General features: G+C 36.4%; 1 protein-coding gene across 24 annotated transcripts in view; it reads left to right on the plus strand.

Annotated features, from left to right (window-relative positions):
* The window catches only part of LOC307187328 (uncharacterized protein), a 666419-nt gene that overhangs the window by 123534 nt on the left and 517461 nt on the right, over positions 1 to 25424 (plus strand). Inside the window, exon 6 of one of the 24 annotated variants that reach the window (XM_079923223.1) lies at positions 25141 to 25277. The exons of 22 other annotated variants lie outside the window; for them this stretch is intronic. The gene's annotated coding sequence lies outside the window, so the exon portion shown is untranslated. Of the gene's footprint in view, positions 1 to 24477; positions 25278 to 25424 lie in introns of those variants that run through there. One more of the 24 variants, XM_079923243.1, reaches the window with a different exon arrangement.

Raw genomic sequence — 25424 nt, forward strand, 5'->3', positions numbered from 1 at the left:
CTTTTAATGTGCTGTTGGATTGTGTTTGCTAGTATTTTGTTGAGGATTTTTGCATCTATTTTCATCAGAGATATTGGCCTGTAGTTTTCTTTTTTAGTGACATCTTTGTTTGGTTTTTGTATCAGGGTGGTCGTGGCCTCGTAGAATGAGTTTGGGAGTGTTCCTCCCTCTGCTATATTTTGGAAGAGTTGAGAAGGATAGGTGTTAGCTCTTCTCTAAATATTTGATGGAATTCGCCTGTGAAACCATCTGGTCCTTTGCTTTTGTTTGTTGGAAGATTTTTAATCACAGTTTCAGTTTCAGTGCTTGTGATTGGTCTGTTCATATTTTCTATTTCTTCCTGGATCAGTCTTGGAAGTTTGTGCATTTCTAAGAATTTGTCCATTTCTTCCAGGTTGTCCATTTTATTGGCATCTAGTTGCTTGTGGTAATCTCTCATGATCCTTTGTATTTCTGCAGTGTCAATTGTTACTTCTCCGTTTTCATTTCTAATTCTATTGATTTGAGTCTTCTCCCTTTTTTTCTTGACGAGTCTGGCTAATGGTTTATCAATTTTCTTCATCTTCTCAAAGAACTGGCTTTTACTTTTATTGATCTTTGCTATTGTTTCCTTCATTTCTTTTTCATTTACTTCTGATCTGGTCTTTATGATTTCTTTCCTTCTGTTAACTTTGGGGTATTTTTGTTCTTCTTTCTCTAATTGTTTTAGGTGTCAGGTTAGGTTGTTTATCTGAGATTTTTCTTGTTTCTTGAGGTAGGGTTGTATTGCTATAAACTTCCCTCTTAGAACTGCTTTTGCTGCATCCCGTAGGTTTTGGGTTGTTGTGCATTCATTGTCATTTGTTTCTAAGTATTTTTTGATTTCCTCTTTGATTTCTTCAATGATCTCTTGGTTATTTAGTAGTGTATTGTTTAGCCTCCATGTGTTTGTATTTTTTACAGATTTTTTCCTGTAATTGATATCTAGTCTCATAACGCTGTGGTTGGAAAGATACTTGATATGATTTCAATTTTCTTAAATTTACCAAGGCTTGTTTTGTGACCCAAGATATGGTCTATCTTGGGGAATGTTCCATGAGCACTTGGGAAGAAAGTGTATTCTGTTCTTTTTGGATGGAATGTCCTATAAATATCAATTAAGTCCATCTTGTTTAATGTGTCATTTAAAGCTTGTGTTTCCTTATTTATTTTCATTTTGGATGATCTCTCTATTGGTGAAAGTGGGGTGTTAAAGTCCCGTACTATTATTGTGTTACTGTCAGTTTCCCCTTTCATGGCTGTTAGCATTTGCATTATGTATTGAGGTGCGCCTATGTTGGGTACATAAGTATTTACAATTGTTATATCTTTGTCTTGATTGATCCATTGATCATTAGGTAGTGTCCTTCTTGGTCTCTTGTAATAGTTTTTATTTTAAAGTCTATTTTGTCTGATATGAGAATTGCTATTCCAGCTTTCTTTTGATTTCCACTTGCATGGAATATCTTTTTCCATCCCCTCACTTTCAGTCTGTAAGTGTCGGTAGGTCTGAAGTGGGTCTCTTGTAGACAGCATATATATGGGTCTTGGTTTTGTATCCATTCAGCCAGTCTATGTCTTTTGGTTGGAGCATTTAATCCATTTACATTTAAGGTAGTTATTGATATGTATGTTCTTATTACCATTTTCTTAGTTGTCTTGGGTTTGTTATTGTAGGACTTTTCTTTCTCTTGTGTTTCTTGCCTAGAGAAGGTCCTTTAGCATGTGTCGTAAAGGTGGTTTGGTGGTGCTGAGTTCTCTTAGCTTTTGCTTGTGTGTAAGGGTTTTAATTTCTCTGTCGAATCTGAATGAGATCCTTGCTGGGTAGAGTAATCTTGGTTGTAGGTTTTTCCCTTTATCACTTTAAACATGTCCTGCCACTCCCTTCTAGTTTGCAGAGTTTCTGCTGAAAGATCAGCTGTTAACCTTATGAGGATTCCCTTGTGTGTTATTTGTTGCTTTTCCCTTGCTGCTTTTAATATTTTTTCTTGGTATGTAATTTTTGATCGTTTGATCAATATGTGTCTAGGCATGTTTCTCCTTGGGTTTATCCTGTATGGGACTCTCTGTGCTTCCTGGACTTGATTGACTGTTTCCTTTCCCATATTAGGGAAATTTTCAACTATGATCATCTCAAATATTTTCTCAGTCCCTTTCTTTTTCTCTTCTTCTGGGACCCTTTTAATCCGAATGTTGGTACGTTTAATGTTGTCCCAGAGGCCTCTGAGACTCTCCTCAATTCTTTTCACTCTATTTTCTTTATTCTGCTCTTCGGTAGTTACTTCCACTATTTTATCTTCCAGGTCACTTATCCGTTCTTTTGCCTCAGTTATTCTGCTATTGATTCCTTCTAGAGAATTTCTAATTTCATTTATTGTGTTGTTCATCATTGTTTGTTTGCCCTTTCATTCTTCTAGGTCCTTGTTAAATGTTTCTTGTATCTTCTCCATTCTATTTCCTAATTTTGGATCATCTTTACTGTCATTACTCTGAATTCTTTTTCAGGTAGTTTGCCTATTTCCTCTTCATTTGTTCAGTTTGGTGGGTTTTTTCCTTGCTCCTTCATCTTCTTTGTGTTCCTCTGTTTTCTCATTTTGCTTAACTTAGTGTGTTTGGGGTCTCCTTTTCGCAGGCTGCAGGTTCGTAGTTCCTTTTGTTTTTGGTGTCTGCCCCTAGTGGCTATGGTTGGTCAGTATGTTGTGAAGGCTTTCTGGTGGAAGGGAGTAGTGGCTGTGTTCTCTTGGATGAGGCTGGATCTTGTCTTTCTGGTGGACAGGACCACGTTCAATGGTGTGTTTTGTGGTGTCTATGACTTTATTATGATTTTAGGCAGCCTCTCTGCTAATGGATGGGGTTGTGTTCCTGTCTTGCTAGTTGTTTGGCATAGAGTGTCCTGCACTGTAGCTTGCTGGTCGTTGAGTGGAGCTGGGTCTTAGCTTTGCAATGGAGATCTCTGGGAGAGCTTTTGCCGTTTGATATTACGTGGAGCTGGGATGTCTCTGGTGGCCCAGTGTCCTGAACTCGGCTCTCCCAACTCAGAGGCACAGGCCTGACACCTGGCCAGAGCACAGCCACATGCCTATTCAGCATATTTCTGAAGCTGGGAAAATTCTGAGGGGCTGAGGTGGGCCCATTTTTCCTGGTTTTTTATGGTGGTGGTGAGGAGATCTCTTACATACCAGGTGGGAAATTCTTTATTCAGATGTTTGGCAGAATTTATGCTTCAAAGTTTCCACATGGCATGTTTCATTATAAAATACCTCAAGCTTTCAAAATATGCATTCTGTCAACATGAGACCACTGTGGATATGGGTTTGTATTTTCAGTAAGGTATTAAAGCAGGCAGTGTGATGCAGGCGAAGCCTGGGCACATCTCTGAAGCCAGAACAACTGCTTTTCCAGAGAGGAACTGGGACTAGCCAGCTATCAGGATCCTTTCCAATTCATACACTCCACACAGTCAGAAGTGCCCCTCACGGCTCCGCTTCCCCAGAGGAGTCTCATTTAATAATAGAATTAATAATAACTTAAGGAATGAATTAAGTGAAAAGATATGTGAACATCTGGAATCAACTCACTTAATAAAATGTCAGTGGCAGCTAAATGAAGAGGTTATGCTACCTTCATTTTCTGTGTTACTCTGAGTGAGATAAAATCACACCCTGTTTCATTCTGCTTTGGTGAGCCTTTAGGTGCTAGATCTCTGAGGTCGCATAGAATATAAAATGCAATATTTTTCCAAAGAGGCACCCATGTAGATGGAACAATGTTTTACTTTTAAGATTAGGTTTGCTTTCATCCTTTTTTGCTAAGTGTTTGCTATCACAAATGTGTTTCTTTTGAGAATATTTTTATAGGAAATCAAAACATTGAAAACAATTTCAGGGATAATTTTCCACATTATTATAGAAGCCTTTCCATTATTAAAATACTTAAAAACAAGCTTCCCCAGTGCATTTGCTTGTTTTCAAATAATTTCTTCTTTAAACAAAAAATACGTTACTTTACAAAAAATAATCATTTTGGTGAAACTAGTTCTAAAATGCATGACATAAATGTTACCTTTTGTACTGGGTTGAATACTGTTCCTCCAAAATTCATGTTCAGCCAGAACCTGTGAATGTAACTTTATTTGGAAATAGGATCTTTGTAGATGTAATTAAGTTAAGGTGATTTCATACTGGATTATGGTGTGCCACAATAATGGGCCAATGTGTTGTCCTTTATATGAAGAGAGAAATCTGGACACAGACTCACAGAAAGGGGAAAGACATGAGAAGACAGAGACAGAGTTAGAGTGATGTATCTACAAGCCTAGGAGTGCCAAGAATTGCCAGCAGTCACCAGAAGCTAGGAGAGAGGTATGGAATAGATTTTCCCTCGCAGCATCCAGAAGGAATCAACCCTGCTGATATCTTGATTTTGGACTTCTGTCTTCAGAAACGTGGGAGAAGAAATTTCTGTTGTTTTAAGCCACCCATTTGTGGCACTTGTGTCATAGAAACCCTAGGACACGAATACATATTTTCACATAGCATGTTTTACTGAACATCATGCAACTTTTATCTATGGTATAAACAATTTGAGTTTGTTCTAATGCTGTGATATTCCGAGGGGCCTTTGAAGTGTTCTGGACTTACCTTGGCCCTCAAAGAAAGTAAATAAGGCAACTTTGATATTCTTGCTGGCCTTTGTGTCTTATGGTCATCAGCTATTATATTTCTGTATATGTCTTTCCTTTTTTCTTCCTCTCTGTGTCTAAATAGCTATCATACTCTAAGAAGGATTGAAGGTTTTCAGGAGAAAAAAGGCCAACCAACTTAAGTTTGTTAAATCAGTTCTTGATTTTTACACACAATTCTAAGTTTATGGGCTCAGCTCTAAGAGTTCCTAATTTCCCAAAGTGTATTTGGCCATAGATGATCTGGGAAAATATGGTGGGGGATGACGGTGGTGGTAATTGTGATGTTTATGGTCAAAAGCGGTTTGGGGAATGCTGCCTACTGTATACCCCCTTTGGCAAAGTCAGTCTCTTTATACATAACATAATATGTGTGTGTGTGTATGTGTGTGTGTGTGTCTATACTTATTTTTTTTAAAGATTCCTAGAAGCTCAAAAGTAAAGAATCTTGTTTAAACTAGTACTTGATGCTAGACCCCTTCTTTCATATTATCTATCAATATCTCAGGATTCTACAGAAATCACTTTGAGGAAGACTGTTTTAAAGAGGAAAATGTCTGTTCCCTAATAAACAGTTTCCTTTAAGCTTAGAGCTGAGGCTTTCTTTGTGGGCCTTCAGCTCTGTGACTTCGTTTTGAATATTTGAGGTTCCTGAAAACCAGAGGGTCAGAGACAAGAGGAGTTGTTCTAATTTGTTCTCAGCAATAATTAATCTTCCTAAAGTACCATTTATTTACATAGGAGTTTGTTTTTCGTTTGTTTGGGGGTTTTTTGGCATTTATTTACCTGTCATAATCTCGGTGCTAAGAAAGATTAAGTAAATCTCTATTTGGAAAATGCTGTATAAAGTTGAAATTGAAGACAGGCAAACAAACAACGTTGTAGTTGGATCGTTTTTTTTTTTTTTTTTCTGCCTATATATCCAGTCCCTCACATCTTCTATGTTATTTTAACTTTGAGGCTGCTTTTGAGTTAGTGCCAGTGCTTAATTATGTGTCATCCTGTCTTATATCTAATTATTTAAATTCAGAAACTGAACAGTGTTGTTGCCAGCCTTATGAGGAATTAGAACAAGCCATTTACGTATTAAATCAGTCAGATGGAATATCTTCTATGTGCCAGTTGCTGTTCTAGGAGCCAGTGATACAGGATCCTAAAAGAGCACACACCTCAGTGTGGAGAGACCAACAATAAATGATAAACTGGTAATATTTCTAGTATGTTAGTTGGCAAGAAGTGTGATGGAGAAAAATTAAATAGGCCGGGGGTGGGTAGGAATATGGGTGAGGGTAGGTGAAAGTTTGTGATTTAGATGATGGTGGTCAGCAAAGTTAACACAGAGAAGGTGGAATTTGATAAAAATATCGCAAGAAGGTTAGGAGAGCATTCTCATTCCAGGAAAAAGGAACAACCAAAGCAAGTCCCAGAGCCAGGGGATGTCTGATGTCAGCAACAGCACAGGCTAGTATATACAGGACAGAGGGACAGGACATGAATAGAGGGGTATAAGATCAGAGAGAAGTGATGGTAGGCATGGCGTGGAGGTCTTTTAGGCCATTATAAAAATTTTAGCTTCTGTGCTGAGTGGGGTGGGAGATCACTGGAGAGATTTGAGAAATGATGTGATCTAGCTTAGACTTTTTTTGGATTACATAAGAGTTTATTTTACTTTAAAAATATTTTTTATACAATTTTAAAGGTTATACTCCATTTACAGTTATTGCAAAATATGGACTATATTCCCCATGTTGTACAATACATTATTAAGCCTATCTTAAACCCAGTAGTTTGTACTTCCTGCTCACCCACCCCTATATTGCTTCTCCACCCCCCCCCCAACTGGTAGCAACTTGTTTGTTCTCTATATCTGTGAGTTTGCTTTTTTTTGTTATACTCACTAGTTTGTTTTGTTTTTGAATTCCACATATAAATGATATCATACAGTATTTGTCTTTCTCTGTCTGATTTATTTCACTTAGCATATTACCCTCCCAAATCCATCCATGTTGCTGCAAATAGCAAAATTGTGTTCTTTTTTATGGCTGAGTAATATTCCATTTGTGTGTGTGTGTGTGTGTGTGTGTGTGTGTGTGTGTGTGTGTATGTGTATACACCACATCTTCTTTATCCATTAATATGTTGATGGACACTTAGATTGCTTCCATACCTTGGCAATTGTAAATAATACTTTTATAAACATTGAGGTGCACACCTGTCAGAATAGCTATCATCTAAAAAACACATATAAGGAACGTTGGCAAGGATGTACAGAAAAGGGAACCCTCCTACACTGTTGGTGGGAATGTAAACCGGGCAGCCACTGTGGAAAACAGTATGGGGGTTTCTCAAAAAACTAAAACTCAAATTTACATATAACCTAGCAGTTCTACTCGTGGATATATGTCCCAAAGAAACAAAAACACTAATTTGAAGAGATACATGCACCCCAGTCTAGCTTATATTTGACATCATGCTTTTAGGAGCATGGTGACTGTTGAACTGTTGGCACCCAGGCTTATATATCAGCTCTCATAAAAAAGTATTTTCAAATAGACTGAGGTAGTTTCTCATGGAGGGGAACTCATACTATGGAGGCAGATGTCCTAGGAACTATGGGAATAAATTAAAATCTTTCATTTTCTTTTTAGAGAAAAATGATCTCGGGATATCAAAGGAGTCACAGTAGTGGGAAAATGTTTTTAGAAAGTCTGAGCTGAAGGTTTGTCTGTGTTCTCTCCTTTAGCTCTCTGGCAAGAAGGGCTGCTCAGGCTGATATGTGTTATTATCGGTTCTGAATTCACTCTGGCATTTAATGCCACCAGAATCAAGTAACCTGTCATAAAAAGTATTCTGTTATAGAGATCCTAGGGGAAGTTAGAAGCCTAAGATATAAGCTTCTCTACTTTCAGTGTGTTTGAACATGCCATCGTTAGAATTTTGAAAGCTGGTTAGCATATATTTGTCTTTCTCTGTCTGACTTACTGCACTACGTATGATAATCTCTAGGTCCATCCATGTTGTTGCAAGTGGCATTATTTCATTCTTTTTTATGGCTGAGTAATATTCCATTGTATATATGTATCACACCTTCTTTATCCATTCCTCTGTCGATGGACATTTAGGTTGCTTCCATGTCTTGGTTATTGTAAATGGTGCTGCAACGAACATTGGGGTGCATGTGTCTTTTTGAATTATGGTTTCCTCCAGATATATGACCAGGAGTGGGATTGCTGGATCATATGAGAGTTCTATATTTAGCTTTTTAAAGAACCTCCATCCTGTTCTCCACAGTGGTTGTATCAGTTTACATTCATATGCTATCACTTATATGTGGAATCTAAAAAAAAAGGTACAAATGAACTTATTTACAAAACAACAACAGACTCACAGACATAGAAAACAAACTTATGGTTATCAAAGGGTAAAGGTGTGGGAGAGGGATAAATTAGGAGTTTGGGATTAACATATACACACTGCTATATATAAAATAGATAATCAACAAGGACCTACTGTATAGCACCAGGAACTCTACTCAGTATTCTGTAATAACTTATATGGGAAAAGAGTCTGAAAAAGAATGGATATGTGTATATGTATAACTGAATCATTTTGCTGTACACCTAAAACTAACACAACTTTGTAAATCAGTGATACTCCAAAATAAAATGAAAATTAAATTAAATTAAAAAATAAAGGAATAGAACATAAAAAAGATAACTGGTTAGTAAAGGAATAAAATCAAGAATCAGTCCTGTTTTTCTTAAACAGATTATACCTTACGATAACCAAATGGTTAATGAGAAGAATGTTCTTGATGTAGAACTATGTTGCTTAATAAAGAACAAGAGTCATAATATGAACCATCCATTGATGAACCAACCACTCATAAAATGTACCCCCATTCAGATATCCCTTCCTGCAGATGTCTGTTCTCCTTCCTTCCCGCCCTGTTACCATCTTTTCTGGTCAGTATATCTCATATTGTTAGATGTGGCTGTACTGAGCAGTAAAATGTGAATCATTTCTAAGTGAAAATAGTCATCATTCAAAAAGACATGGGATTTCATGAAGTCCACAAAAGCAGTGCTAGAGAACTCCTTCAACCACCCTCAACATTATTAAGAAACAAGGGTCTGGCAGAGTTATGCTAGTTATCATTTGAAGGAGAAAAAATGTCACGATGGGTGAACATAGTGCTCTTAAATTCAAAGCTTTGAAATGTCAAAGATCAATAATAACAATAGTTATCAATTATTAATGTATACCGTGCAGCAAGTGCTATTCCAAGTGCTTTACATATAGTCTTAGTTGGTCTGTTAGTTTGGCTAAGTGTGTCACAGGGTCACAATAACCCTTTTGTAGATAAGCTAGAAGTTTATTTTTCTTAGACTGAACTGATATAGTGGCTCTGCTCAGCAAAATTCTGGAGGCCCAGTTCCTTTTATGCTGTTGCTCTGTTTCCCTAGAGTGTTTGCCTTATGGGCATAATCCAAGAAATCTCACTCTCTGAGTATATTTCTCCTAGTCACAGTTTTCTTCCTTTTTAGAGTCCACACTGGAAGTTCATGTATCACCTTTGCTTTTTTTTTTTTTTTGCTGTACGCGGGCCTCTCACTGTTGTGGCCTCTCCCGTTGTGGAGCACAGGCTCTGGACACGCAGGCTCAGCGGCCATGGCTCACGGGCCCAGCCGCTCCGCGGCATGTGGGATCCTCCCGGACCGGGGCACAAACCCGCGTCCCCTGATTGGCAGGCGGGCTCTCAACCACTGTGCCACCAGGGAAGCCCCACTTTTGCTTTTATGCATTGTTGAGTACTTAGTCCCTTGGCCACATCTGGATGCAAGGATGGAGGCAAAATGTAGTATTTTTTTTTGCTGGCCAAATGCTCAGATGACCACTGGAAGGCTCTGCCCCTCTGAGGTTATTTTATTCCATCCCCATAATAATCCTATGAAGTAGGTGCCATTACCATCACAGTATTATAGATGAGATACCTTAGGCATGGAAAGGCTTGACAGTTTCTCAAAGTCAGGGAATTCCTTAAGTGTTTTTGAAAATGTTACAGTCTTGCTTTAAACATCAAAAGAAATGTCAGTGTTTCTCAACAGACCACCTTTTCTTTTTCTTTTTTCTCAAATAATGTAGACTGATGCTTTTGTAAAATGCAATAAAAATATCATGCGATTGCTATAAAAGTTTCTAAATGTCTATTCTCAATTCTGAATATATTCTGTTGTAGACAAGGAAAAGTAGTCTGTGAGGAACTGGCACCAGTCCTCAATTTGTGTAGCCCTGAATTAGGTTGTGTAGTTTTAACCATCAATTTTATTGGAAAAAGTAACAGTACTCTCTCACCCCTGACACGTTTAATTTAGTCAATGTTTGCTTTAAGAACTGGTACACAGTTGCAATTACATATATATATGTATTTGTATATATATTTGTGTATGTGTATATATATATATATATATATATATGTAAACTCACTTTTATGGTTTTTACTGTAAAGAAGTATAAAGTTTTAGAACCTCATTTTATTTGTAATTATCCTCAGGGACCTCTTCATGTACATTTACAAATGTATTCAGAACCTTTGTCAGTCAGGAGAGTTAAGGGAGCCCTTAACTTCCAAAAAGAATTTGAATATACTTATGATGAAAGACATATGTCAGTAAATCTATCAAATAAACACAGGAAAAATTTAAGAAATCATATGCAGGAGGGGTAGCAAATATAGTTATCATCTAGGCTGGTTGTAGCCATTTCACATCATGTGTAAAGTCTGCTCAGTTGGTCTACTATAGCTAGAATATAATACTGAGAAAGATTTTGAGTCCAAGTGGGTTCAGCTGGGCAAGACTGTCATGCTTGATTAATGATGTCTGGAAGAGGAGCAGGTGGGGTGGCATGCATGCCATGTATTTTCCTCCATTAACTATTATACTGGTTCTGAGCTTCCAGCAGCAAAGGGAAAGCATTCTACATAGTGGGTTATATTCATTATCTACTGAAAAAGGTATGTTCGGATTTGTAAGAAAGAGCACTTTTTCCTTGTTCTGAATTCTAAAATGATTTTGTTTTTCTGGATGGAAGGGATATTGAAAAATACAATGAAATGTATCCTAAACAATGGTTTTTCAGTAGATGTACAGGTATATGCCTTTAAAAATATATCAACTCTTGATAATCCAAGAGCATATCAGAAAAAAGAAACAAATCTTATTTTTTGCAAGAATATCCATAAATATTTCATATACTTATACAAAGTTACAAGGAAGGCTAGAATAAGTGTATGGAAGATCAAATGATCAATCTGTTAGACCCTGTCTTCTCCCTATATAAAGTTATAGGTTTATAGCTTTCTTTTTTTTTTTTAAATCTTTTCACTTTTCCTCTGTGTCTAAACAAATGACATGACACTGTACTGAAGAGGAAGGGATTCAGTAATGAGGAATGGATTGGACATGTCAGGGAGATTAGACAGCCCTGTTGCAAACTTCCAACTATAACTGATGTCCTAATATTGGTTTTGACAACCTGTGACAATGGCAGAAGCAGCATGGAGATTATTTTTAATAATGCACAGAGGCGGTAGATATAACTGTGCATCCTGAGTGCCTTCTACTTTCTTCTCTAGGCACTTTTCCCACTTCCCACCTCTTCTTTCCTTCTTCCACTTACCCATTTCTCTTATTTTCTTCCAAGTCTGATGCTTTCTACCCCAATTCTCCCATTCCCAGCCTTCCCAGAAGTATTAAATTATTGAATTTAATAGGAGACAAATTAAAGATCATCTCTAACCTAGTTATATTTTAAGTTGATAGGACTGACTTTAAGTTGTTATTTGCTTAAGATATTACCACTTAGTAATAAAGCCTACTGTTGATTATATCTCAGTTTAGAGTTTTCTCTAATACTGTAATACCTCAGGCTCAAAATAACACCTTCTTAATTGATTCTCTTTATTCAAAATTAAAAACCCATCATTGCTGTCCACACAGTAAAACTACATTATAAATAACTCTCCTAATGGGTAAATGAATTTTAAAATACTTAAAAATGTTAATTGGAGAGACTTCCACTTCTGGTCAAGATAGAGTAGCAGAAACAAAATATTCAAATGAGTTCTTTGACAACAGTGAAATTTAATGTAAAATCAGTAACAGAAAGATATTGGAAAAATCTCCCAAAACATTTGAAAAACAATTATAACACATTTTAAAATAATCCAGAGGTCAAAGGAGAAATCAAAAAAGGAAATAAGAAGTAATTTGAATTGAATGCAAATGAGTACACATAATTAGAATTTGTGGATGTTGTTAAAGCAGTGCTTAGGGGGAAAGTTTTAGCACTCAGTGCCTGTATTAGAAATGAAAAAAAGGTCTCCAATCAATGACCTTAGGTTCCAACTGAAGAAACTAGAAAAAAAATCACAAATTAAACCCCAAGTAAGTAGGAAAAATAAATACTGAAGATCAGAGAGGAAATCAGTGAAATAGAAAACAGAAAAACAATGGAGAAAAATCAGTGAAACCAAAAATTGGTTCTTTGAGAAAATCAATAAAATTGATAAACTTCTAGCCAGATTGATAAGGAATAAGAGTGAAGATGAAATGACTAGTATCAGAAATGAGGGAGGTAACAGCACTGCAAATGCTACATGTATTAAAAGGACAGTCAGGAAATATTCTGAATAAGTTTATGCTAATATATTCAACAACTTAAATATAATGGGCATATTACATTTGGTCCTCATTGAAAAACCAAAGCTCAATCAAGAAGAAATCAATAATCTGAAGAGCTCTTTATATATAAAGAAATTGTATTTGTAGTTCAAAACTTCCAACAAAGAAAACTCCAGGCCCATAAAGCTTCATTGGTAAATTCTGCCAAAGATTTAAGGAGGAAATGACGCCAATTCTGCACAAACTCTTTCATAAATTTTGAAAGAATACTTCCCAGCTCATTCTTTGTGACCAGCATTGCCCCGATATCAAAACCAGACAAAGACATTCCAAGAAAAAACAAACGTGAAAGAGTAATATCCTTAATGAACATTGATACAAAAATTCTAAATAAAAATTTTAGAAAATCTAGTCCAACAGTAAATTAAAAAGATAATCCAAAATGGCAAATAGAATTGTAATATAATGTAGCTCACCATATTGACAAATTTTTAAAAAAATCATCATTTAAGTAGATACACAAAAAGCATTTGACAAATCCAATATTCTTTTCAATAAAACTCTGAGCAAAGTAGGGATAGAGGAGAAACCTTTTAGCTTGATAAATGGCATCTACAAAAAAGCGTCCTACAGCTAATGTCATAATTAATGGTAAAAAAATCACAAAACTGAATGTTTTCCTGGAAAGATGAGGAACAAGAGAAGAATGTTCACCCTCATTCTGTTCAGCACTGTGTAATGATTCTAGCCAGTAAAATCAGGCAAGAAAAAGAAATAAAAGATGTCTTGATTGGAAAAGAAATAAAACTGTCTTTATTTGCAGATGGCTTTATTGTCTTAGTAGAACGTTTGATAAAATCAATGAAAACAATAGTAGAACTAAAAAATGAGATTCATAAGGTTGCAGAATATAAAATATTAAAAAATTAAATATACTTTTATATGCTAGCAATAAACCATAGGGTATTCAAACTAACAAAGCAAAACCATTTATAATAGACTGAAAAATATGATACAGTTTGGGATAAATATAACAAAAGATGTGAAAGAAGTATACACTGAAACTTGCAAAACACTACTGACAGAAAGAAGATCTCAACAATTGGGGGAGATATGTCATGTCTGTGGGTCAGAAGATGCAAAGCTGTTAAGAAGTCAGTTCTCCCCAAAGTGATCTATAGATTCAATGAAATCCCAGCAGGATTTTTTTTGGTTGAAATTGACTCACTTATTCTGAAGTCATATGGAAATGTGAAGGACTTATAATAGCCCAAGTAGCTTTGTGATGGAAGACAAGTTGAAGAACTAACATTACCTGATATCAAGACTTACTATAAATCTATAATAACCAAGACAGTATGGTACTGGCAAAAAGATAGACTAATATATCAATAGCACAGAAGAGAGAGCTCAGAAATAGGCCTACGCAGAGACAGACAGCTGATTTTCTACAAAGCTGCAAAGCCAATTCAGTGGATAAGGGATAAGTATTTTTTCCCCCCAAAATGGTGCTGGAACTATTGGATATCCATATGCAACCAAAAAAGAACAGAAAAGAAAAAGAATTAATTCAAAATGGATTATAGACCACTATGTAAAATGAGAACAATAACTTTTCTTGAAGGAGGCATAGGAGAAAATCTTTGTGATCTTGGGTTAGGCAAGATTTCCAGACATGACACCAAAAGCACAGTTCTTAAAAATTATTGATAAGTTAGACTTCACCAAAACTAAAAACTTTAGTTGTTGGAAAGACACTGTTCAGAGAATGAAAAGATAAGTTACAAAATGGGAGATTATTTTTATGAAGCATACATCTAATAAAGGATATGTATCTTGAATACATAAAGGACTCTCAAACATCAACAATAAGAAAACCTAATTTTAAAATTTGGCAAAGATTTAAATAGATACATCATGAAAGAAGACATACAGATGGCAAATAAGCACATGAAAAAGGGTTCAACATTATAAGTCATTCAAGAAATTCAGATTAAAACTATAAGGAAATATCACTACACACCTACTAGAACGTCTACAATGAAAAAGACTGACAATGTTGGCAAGGATGTGGAGGAACTGGAACTTTCATATGTTGTTAATGGAAATGTAAAATCGTGCAACCAATATGTAGAGTTTGGCAGTTTCTTAAAAATTTAAGCACCCACCTGTCATATCACCCAGCCATTCTCCTGGACATTTACCCAAAGAAATGAAAGCATACGTTCATACAAAGATTTATACATTAATGTTCATAGCAGCTTTATTTATATTAGGCATAACTGGAAAAAAACCTTAAAGTTTAGCAATGGAAGAGTGGAGGAAGTGCAATAAATTCATACAATGCAATAGGATTCAGCAATACGAAGGAATGAACTATTGATACACATAGCATGGATGAATCGCAAATAATTATGCTGAATGAAAGAAGCCAGACAAAAAAGAGACATACTGCAAGATTTCAATATGTAGAATGCAAATTGATATTTAGTTGCAGAAAATAGATCAGTTTTTGCCCGGTGGGCCTAGTGGGGTAGGGGAGAAAGCCTAAAAGGAGCAATTACAAAGAAGCCACTAGGAAACTTTTGGGGGTGATGAATGTGTTCATTATGTAGATTTTGATAGCGGTTTCAGGAGTATGTACATTGTCAAAACTTATCAAATTGCATACTTTACATGCAGTTTGTTGCATATCAATTATACCTCAATAACACTGTTAAAAATGCTAATTGTGAGGGCTTTCTGCTGCCTTTTGCTAGCTGTAAGGAATATCTTCCCAAATAGACAATTTTAGCTTTGAGTAAAATGAATAAAGATGCATAATCAGTGTCGCTTAGTACCAAGCAGCTATCTTCTCTGTTGAATCCTTTTTCATCTTTGGAAGTGACTCTGTAATACCAAAAAATTCTGCAAATTCAGTTTTTAGTCCCTAGCATACATGAGACCTTAATGCCCTCATCAACCACTTTGCCAGGTGCTCTGTCATTCCAGCTATGCTTGAACAGGAAACTCACTCCTTAACAGGAGTATGTACTGTTCTTATTCTTAGAAAGTTCTTGGATATATTGATAAGTTTCTACTTATATTGTTATTGATTGGGAAAAAAATACAGATTGTTACAGAAAATCTTTAATACTTGAAAGCACAAATCTGAGAATGAGATAAACCTTAAAATCGGCAACATGATATGCTGCAGTGTTTGCCCAATGGCGTCCCTCCTTAAGTCACACCAGGAGAGAGGTTCGGTATGGGGAGTGTCAAGGGAATGACCTAGTCAGTGGGGTGATGCTTCATTCGAAATAGAATTATTTTTATCTGTTTTAATATCTTGCTTTTGTGCAAGTTTTCTTTTGACAACTGTTTTTTTTTAAAATCACTGGAGGGGTGGAAAGAGCATGTTCTTTGAGCAGAAAAGAATGAATTTACATCTTTCTTACCCATTTCCCAGATGTTTTACACATTAGTAATGTTGGTAAGTGAGTTTAAGTGAAATAATTCGCTATTAGAATTGAGAGTTACTACATCAACATTGTTTCTGTATTAGTTAACTAGGGCTGCCATGACAAAACACCGCAGACTGGGTGGCTTAAACAGCAGAAAATTATTGTCTCACAGTTCTAGAGGTGGGAAGTCCAAGATCAGGTGTCCATAGGTTTGGTTTCTTCTGAGGTTTCTCTCATTGACTTGCAGATGGCCAGCCTTTCACTGTGTCCTCATGTGGTTACCCCACGGTTTGCATATTGTCTGTGCCCTAATTTCCTCTTCTTGAAATTGACACTGGTCATATTGGCTTAGGGCCCACCATATAGCCTCATTTTACCTTAATCACCCCTTTAAAGGTCCTATCTTCAAACACAGTCACATTTTAAGGCACTGGGGATTAGGACTTCAACATATGAATTTGGGTGTGTGTGGGGGACACAATTTAGCCCATAACAGTTTCTCTTTTTATAAAATGAGGACCTACTTTTTTTTTTAAACAAGTTTCTTTTTTTTTTTTTAAATTTAATTTATTTATTTTTGGCTGTGCTGGGTCTTTGTTTCTGTGCAAGGGCTTTCTCTAGCTACGGTGAGCGGGGGCCACTTTTCATTGCGGTGCGCGGACCTCTCACTGTCACGGCCTCTCTTGTTGCGGAGCACAAGCTCCAGACGCACAGGCTCAGTAGTGTGGGGCCTAGTTGCTCCGTGGCATGTGGGACCTTCCCAGACCAGGGCTCGAACCCGTGTCCCCTGCATTGGCAGGCAGATTCTCAACCACTGTGCCACCAGGGAAGCCCAAGGACCTACTTTTCAAGATTCTTTTCAGCAATGATAAGATAATCTATATAAAGCAAGAGTAAAGCATGTGACACATTTTAGGTACTCAGTAGATGATGATTATTGTAACTGTGAAATAAATGCATAAATCTGTGCTTATACAGATAAAATAATTTTTAGACCATTGATGTCCTGACTATAAAGTGTACTAAGATATAATAGGAATCTATAAAGACATCATAGAAAATGCTATTCTGGTTACAATGCATGTCTATTGTTATTTTTAACAAGTTGAATTCAATGGCAATGGCAAGACTCAACTTTTATTTACACCGCTCTTTGCTCAGCTGAAGAGAAACAATAGCTCTCGGTGCTCTAGAGCAGGGGTCCCCAGCCCCTAGAGCAGGTACCGGTCTATGGCTTGTTAGGAAGCTGGAGGCACAGCAGGAGGTGTGCCGCTTCCCATCGCTCCCCATCGCTCACATTACTGCCTGAACCATCTCCCCCCACCCCCATCCGTGGAAAAATTGTCTTCCACGAAACCAGTCCTTGGTGCCAAAAATGTTGGGGACCGCTGCTCTAGAGTGCTTCGATTACGAAGCCAATGAGGAGCACAGGTATGCAGAATGTATAGGATGGCAGTGGTGGCACTTTGCACAGCCTCCAATTTCCCTCATGTTTACCTCCATTCCAGAGGAGAAATGAGAATTTGCTCCACTGCTTTTTAAGCTGGGGTCATAGGAACAGTTATTTTTGTTTCTTTCCCTAGTGAGAAATTTAAGAAGTCTGAAATTCAAATACATTTGTGAAATGCAAATAGTTTTATTTATTAATGGTCACTAATGGTCTGTAATCATCACAGATGATTATGTAAATAAATCATTTATGAGAAGAGTTTGCAGAGTTGAATTCACAAATTTTCCAATTGTTTTCCCTTCATATGAGTTTAGCCATATCTGATCTTGAATTGAGTTAAGGGACCAAGCTTCAAAAGAATACAATTTGAAGGAGCAGAGGAGTATCTTGTAATTATAAAACATGATGATACTTCTTAAAATTCTATATATTACTCATAATTTCTAAGCTCAATGATCTGTGCTGTTATATTAATTAACTCTCAAAATTCTAATAGCTGAGCAGATCACTTGATTTCACTTGCCTACACTACTTTATGTTAATTAATGAAAACCATAAATTCAGAGCCCTTGCAAATTGTGCTGCTTCATTGCATTTAGTGCTCTTGTAATTCCTACTCTTAATTAAATAATGAGCCTCTACAGCACATTCCTAGTTGTGAGTTCTACTATGTTGTGGATATAGCTGGGATTCCCACTAGCCAGTCAGGTCACTCAATGTATGTCTTTTCTAACAAGTAGAAGAATTTATTATTCAGCCTTGGTGCCTGATATAGTGAGAGACACGTTATGGGGAAACCCACCTTTGTTTTGATCAGGTTGCCAGAATTGGATTTCCATTTGCTCTTTCCTGTTGAGGTCACCTGAATTAGAAAGGGTGAATACATTTCTTTCCTTGCTATTGGCGCAAGCCACACTTTTCTAGAGACAGAGCAATCAGGGTGTGGTGCACTCTTTTCCTTCTTTGAAGACACCTCTTTTTGTAATTCATTTGGAAGTCAACAAATATGGATTGAGCATCTAAATTGTACCCCAGGGGATACAGCAGTGAATAAGACTGTTCCCTTTGAGAAAGCAGTTAAATCTCCATTTACATCAGTTCCAAATCCTGAACCATTTCAATGGAGAAAACCTGTCCAGTATTTTGAGGGTCTCTGCCTACAAAGGAATTTTACAAAACACAATATTTATAAGAAGTTGTCATAGTAAAAATGCATAGTAGAGGAATAATAATTTAAACTGAAAGATCTTACAACTAATGACAGGCTTGGGTTTTGCCTATGTTTATGGGATTAATCCACTTTCCCCCTCATTTCCTAAATACATTTCCTGACTGATTTATCATACTTTACTTTTTATTTTCAGGATCTTTCATTATATATGGGGTAGTTTAGCACAGAGTGAGATAAGGCATATTTTGTTTTTTATGGCATAAGTTACTCAGTTTTACCATTAGGAAGTAAACATCAGTTACAGTTTATTTTTAATGAGTGACTAAATCATTTTTCACACACAAGTTTTACTGCAGAACAAGAGCAAGTGATCCACCAGTGGCAAGATAACTCAAGGACCAAAGTAACCCCGAATAGCAGGAGGTACTAATGCCTACACTTGAGAGCAAGAAATATTTAATTTGACTGACATGGCTAATTCTTGATAGTTCATGAACCATGTTTCAAACTGGTGGATTATCCAATATTCTTTCTTCTTCTTCTTGATCCCTGCCCTCAGGCATTTAATTTATTTGTGGCAAAGGAAGTGAAATAAGCCAATTTTACTACTTGTCCCAGTATAAGAAAATATATTGATAATCGTGATTCAAAATGATACATAATAAAATATTGATTAAAAGGGATTCAAAATTATATGCAATAAACTTTAGTTATTACAATATTTCATTGACTCTAACACAGTGATACTTAAAATGTGGTTCACAAACTGTTAAAACAAGCATTAAAAGAATTTGAGAGAAGCATTTAGAAGTGTTAATAGTAATTTGCCTTTCAAACACATGCATTTTTTTTTAACATCTTTATTGGAGTATAATTGCTTTACAATGGTGTGTTAGTTTCTGCTTTATAACAAAGTGAATCAGCTGTACATATACATCTATCCCTATATCTCCTCCCTCTTGTATCTCCCTCCCACCCTCTCTATCCCACCCCTCTAGGTGGTCACAAAGCTCCGCCCTAGCTGATCTCCCAGTGCTATGCGGCTGCTTCCCACTAGCTATCTGTTTTACATTTGGTAGTGTATATATGTCCATGCCACTCTCTCACTTTGTCCCAGCTTACCCTTCCCCCTCCCTGTGCCCTCAAGTCCATCTTCTACCTCTGTGTCTTTATTCCTGTCCTGCCCCTAGATTCATCAGAACCATTTTTTGTTGTTGTTGTTGTTAGATTCCATATATATGTGTTAGCATACGGTATTTGTTTTTCTCTTTCTGACTTACTTCACTCTCTATGACAGACTCTAGATCCATCCACCTCACTACAAATAACTCAGTTTTGTTTCTTTTTATGGCTGAGTAATATTCCATTGTATATATGTGCCACATCTTCTTTATCCATTCATCTGTCGATGGATACTTAGGTTGCTTCCACGTCCTGGCTATTGTAAATAGTGAGGCCGTGAACATTGTGGTACATGTCTCTTTTTGAATTATGGTATTCTCAGGGTATATGCCTAGTAGTGGGATTGCTGGGTCGTATGGTAGTTCTAATTTTAGTTTTTTAAGGAACATATTGTACTCCATAGAGTCTGTATCAATTTACATTCCCACCAACAGTGCAAGAGGGTCCCCTTTTCTCCACACCCTCTCCAGCATGTATTGTTTGTAGATTTTTTGATGATGGCCATTCTGACTGGTGTGAGGTGATACCTCATTGTAATTTTGATTTGCATTTCTCTAATGATTAGTGATGTTGAGCATCCTTTCATGTGTTTGTTGGCAATCTGTATATCTTCTCTGGAGAAGTGTCTATTTAGGTCTTCTGCCCATTTTTGGATTGGGTTGTTTGCTTTTTTGATATTGAGATGCGTGAGCTGCTTGTAAATTTTGGAGATTAATCCCTTGTCAGTTGCTTCGTTTGCAAATTTTTTTTTTCCATTCTGAGGGTTGTCTTTTCGTCTTGTTTATGGTTTGTTTGCTGTGCAAAAGCTTTTAAGTTTCATGAGGTCCCATTTGTTTATTTTTGGTTTTTTTTCCATTTCTCTAGGAGGTGAGTCAAAAAAGATCTTGCTGTGATTTATGTCATAGAGTGTTCTGCCTGTTTTCCTCTAAGAGTTTGATGGTGTCTGGCCTTACATTTAGGTTTTTAATCCATTTTGAGTTTATTTTTGTGTATGGTGTTAGGGAGTGTTCTAATTTCATTCTTTAAAATGTAGCTGTCCAGTTTTCCCAGCACCACTTGCTGAAGAGGATGTCTTTTCTGCATTGTACATTCTTGCCTCCTTTGTCAAAGATAAGATGACCATATGTGTGTGGGTTTATCTCTGGGCTTTCTATCCTGTTCCATTGATCTATATTTCTGTTTTTTGCCAGTAGCATACTGTCTTGATTACTGCAGCTTTGTAGTATAGTCTGAAGTCCAGGAGCCTGATTCCTCCAGCTCCATTTCTCTTTCTCAAGATTGCTTTGGCTATTCAGGATATCTTGTGTTTCCATACAAATTGTGCAATTTTTTGTTCTACTTCTGTGAAAAATGCCGTTGGTAGTTTCATAGGGATTGCACTGAATCTGTAGATTGCTTTGGGTCATTTTCACATGCTGATTCTTCCAATCCAAGAACATGGTATATCTCTCCATCTGTTTGTATAATCTTTAATTTCTTTCATCAGTGTCTTATAGTTTTCTGCATACAGGTCTTTTCTCTCTTTAGGTAGGTTTATTCTTAGGTATTTTATTCTTTTTGTTGCAGTGATAAATGGGAGTGTTTCCTTAATTTCTGCCTCAGATTTTTCATCATTAGTATATAGGAATGCAAGAGATTTCTCTGCATTAATTTTGTATCCTGCTACTTTACCAAATTCATTGTTTAGCTGTAGTAGTTTTTGGTAGCATCCTTAGGATTCTCTATGTATAATATCACGTCATCTGCAAACAGTGACAGTTTTACTTATGCTTTACTGATTTGGATTCCTTTTATTTCTTGTTCTTCTCTGATTGCTGTGGCTAAAACTTCCAAAACTATGTTGAATAAGAGCGGTGAGAGTGGGCAACTTTGTCTTGTTCCTGAGCTTAGTGGAAATGGTTTCAATTTTCACCGCTGAGAATGATGTTGGCTGTGGGTTTGTCATATGTGGCCTTTATTATGTTGAGGTAAGTTCCGTCTATGCCCACTTTCTGGAGGGTTTTTATCATAAATGGGTGTTGAATTTTGTTGAAAGCTTTTTCTGCATCTGTTGAGATGATCATATGGTTTTTCTCCTTCAATTTGTTAACATGATGTATTACTTTGATTGATTTGCGTATATTGAAGAATCCTTGCATTCCTGGAATAAACCCCACTTGATCATGGTGTATGATCCTTATAATGTGCTGTTGGATTTTGTTTGCTAGTATTTTGTTGAGGATTTTTGCATGTATGTTGATCAGTGAGATTGGCCTGTAGTTTTCTTTTTTTGTGACATTTTTATCTGGTTTTTGTATCAGGGTGATGGTAGACTTGTAGGATGAGTTTGGGAGTGTTCCTCCCTCTGCTACATTTTGCAAGAGTTGGAGAAAGATATGTGTTAGCTCTTCTCTAAATGTTTGATAGAATTCACCTGTGAAGCCATCTGGTCCTGGGCTTTTGTCTGTTGGAAGATTTTTAATCACAGTTTCAATTTCAGTGCTTGTGACTGGTCTGTTTATATTTTCTGTTTCTTCCTGGTTCAGTCTTGAAAAGTTGTGCTTTTCTAAGAATTTGTCTATTTTTTCCATTTTATTGACATATAGTTGCTTGTAGTAATCTCTCATTTTCCTTTGTATTTCTGCAGTTTCAGTTGTCACTTCTCCTTTTTCATTTCTAATTCTATTGATTTGAATCTTCTCCCTTTTTTTCTTGATATGTCTGGCTAATGGTTTATCAACTTTGTTTATCTTCTCAAAGAACCAGCTTTTAGTTTTATTGACCTTTGCTATAGTTTCCTTCATTCTTTTTCTTTTCATTTATTTCTGATCTGATCTTTATGACTTCTTTCCTTCTGCTAACTTTGGGGATTTTTTGTTTTTATTTCTCTAACTGCTTTAGGTGTAAGGTTAGGTTGTTTATTTGAGATGTTTCTTGTTTCTTGAGGTAGGATTTTATTGCTATAAAGTTCCCTCTTAGAACTGCTTTTGCTGCATCCCATAGGTTTCAGATCGTTGTGCTTTCATTGTCATTTGTTTCTAGGTATTTTTTGATTTCCTCTTTAATTTCTTCAATGATCTCTTGGTTATTTAGTAGTGTATTGTTTAGCCTCCATGTGTTTGTATTTTTTACAGATTTTTTTCCTGTAATTGATATCTAGTCTCATAACGCTGTGGTTGGAAAGATACTTGATACGATTTCAATTTTCTTAAATTTACCAAGTCTTATTTTGTGACCCAAGATATGGTCTATCCTGGGGAATGTTCCATGAGCACTTGGGAAGAAAGTGTATTCTGTTCTTTTTGGATGGAATGTCCTATAAATATTAATTAAGTCCATCTTGTTTAATGTGTCATTTAAAGCTTGTGTTTCTTTATTTATTTTCATTTTGAATGATCTGTCTATTGGTGAAAGTGGGGTGTTAAAGTCCCCTATACTATTATTGTGTTACTGTCAGTTTCCCCTTTCATACCTGTTAGCATTTGCATTATGTATTGAGGTGCCCCTATGTTGGGTGAATAAGTATTTACAATTGTTATATCTTTGTCTTGATTGATCCATTGATCATTAGGTAGTGTTCTTCTTGGTCTCTTGTAATAGTCTTTAATTTAAAGTCTATTTTGTGTGATATGAGAATTGCTATTCCAGCTTTCTTTCTTTTCTTTTTTTTTTTTGCGGTACACGGGCCTCTCACTGTTGTGGCCTCTCCTGTTGCGGAGCACAGGCTCCGGACGCGCAGGCTCAGCAGCCATGGCTCACGGGCCCAGCCACTCCGTGGCATGTGGGATCTTCCCGGACCGGGGCACGAACCCGTGTCCCCTGCATTGGCAGGCGGACTCTCAACCACTGCGCCACCTGGGAAGCCCTCCAGCTTTCTTTTGATTTCCATTTGCATGGAATATCATTTTCCATCCCCTCACTTTCAGTCTGTAAGTGTCGGTAGGTCTGAAGTGAGTATCTTGTAGACAGCATATATATGGGTCTTGGTTTTGTATCCATTCAGCCAGTCTATGTCTTTTGGTTAGAGCATTTAAACCATTTACATTTAAGGTAGTTATTGATGTGTATGTTCTTATTACCTTTTTCTTAGTTGTCTTGGGTTTGTTATTGTAGGACTTTTCCTTCTCTTGTGTTTCCTGCCTAAAAAAGTTCCTTTAGCATTTGTTGTAAAGGTGGTTTGGTGGTGCTGAGTTCTCTTAGCTTTTGCTTGTCTGTAAAGGTTTTAATTTCTCCGTCGAATCTAAATTAGATCTTTGCTGGGTAGAGTAATCTTGGTTGTAGGTTTTTCCCTTTCATCACTTTAAATATGTCCTGCCACTCCCTTCTGGCTTGCAGAGTTTCTGCTGAAAGATCAGCTGTTAACCTTATGGAGATTCCCTTCTGTGTTATTTGTGTCTTTTCCCTTGCTGCTTTTAATATTTTTTCCTTGTATTTAATTTTTGATAGTTTTATTATTATGTATCTTTGCTTGTTTCTCTTTGGATTTATCCTGTATGGGACTCTCTGTGCTTCCTGGACTTGATTAACTATTTCCTTTCCTATATTAGGGAAGTTTTCAACTATAATCTCCTCAAATATTTTCTCAGTCCCTTTCCTTTTCTCTTCTTCCTATAATTCCTGTAATGAGACCCCTATAATTCTAATGTTGGTGCATTTAATATTATTCTAGAGGTCTGAGACTGTCCTCAATTCTTTTCATTGTTTTTTCTTTATTCTGCTCTGCAGTAGTTATTTGCACTATTTTATTTTCCAGGTCACTTTTCTGTTCTTCTGCCCAGTTATTCTGGTATTGATTCCTTCTAGAGAATTTTTAATTTCATTTATTGTGCTGTTCATCATTGTTTGTTTGCTCTTTAGTTTTTCTAGGTCCTAATTAAAATTTCTTGTATTTTCTCCATTCTTTTTCCAAGATTTTGGATCATCTTTACTATCCTTACTCTGAATTCTTTTTCAGGTATACTGCCTATTTCCTCTTCATTTGTTTAGTCTGGTGGGTGTTTACCTTGCTCCTTCATTTGCTGTGTTTTTCTCTGTCTTCTCATTTTGTTTAACTTACTGTGTTTGGGGTCTCCTTTTTGCAGGCTGCAGGTTTATAATTCCCATTGTTTTCAGTGTCTGCCCCCAGTGGGTAAGGTTGTTTCAGTGGATTGTGTAGGCTTCCTGTTGTAGGGGACTGGTTCCAGTGTTCTGGTGGATGAGTCTGGATCTTGTCTTTCTTGTGCAAACACATGCATGTTAGTGGACTCACATTGAACAAGATTGCACTGTATAAGAATCAAGGGTAAACAAACAAACATTTATCTTGCACTCCAGAAAATTTTGGTTGTATAGTTACAAGATGTCCTTGATTGATAAATGCTTTATCAACTTTAAGGTGCATCTTCAGTTTAGAGATGCTTAAATGTGAGGAAACTGGTATCTCAGGATTGTTGATATGATAGTTTCCATTATTAATTTATTGCTTTATTTCTCCATAGGGAATATCCTTTTGGGGGTATATCCTAATGGTGATTATTCCATATTTTTTGCAGTAATTTCAGTAATTATGTGATGTAGTAGAAAGTGAGTTGGCTTTTGACTGCACACAGACTGACATTTACTGGGTTTATGACCTTGGACAAGGCTCACATTCCTTTCTGATGAAGAGGAATAAGAAACACATCTCAAGGTTATTCAAATTACTTTCTTATCTCAGCTTGACTAATGGAAGAGGGTACTTGAAACATGTTTCCTTTTATTTATAATTTTAAAAAATCAAATATGTGCATGCACACAAATAATTTGGGTGCCTTATTAGTCTATAAATTAATAATTT

The sequence above is a fragment of the Stenella coeruleoalba genome (genome assembly GCF_951394435.1).
Source record: "Stenella coeruleoalba genome assembly, chromosome: 5".
NCBI classification, from domain to species: domain Eukaryota; kingdom Metazoa; phylum Chordata; class Mammalia; order Artiodactyla; family Delphinidae; genus Stenella; species Stenella coeruleoalba.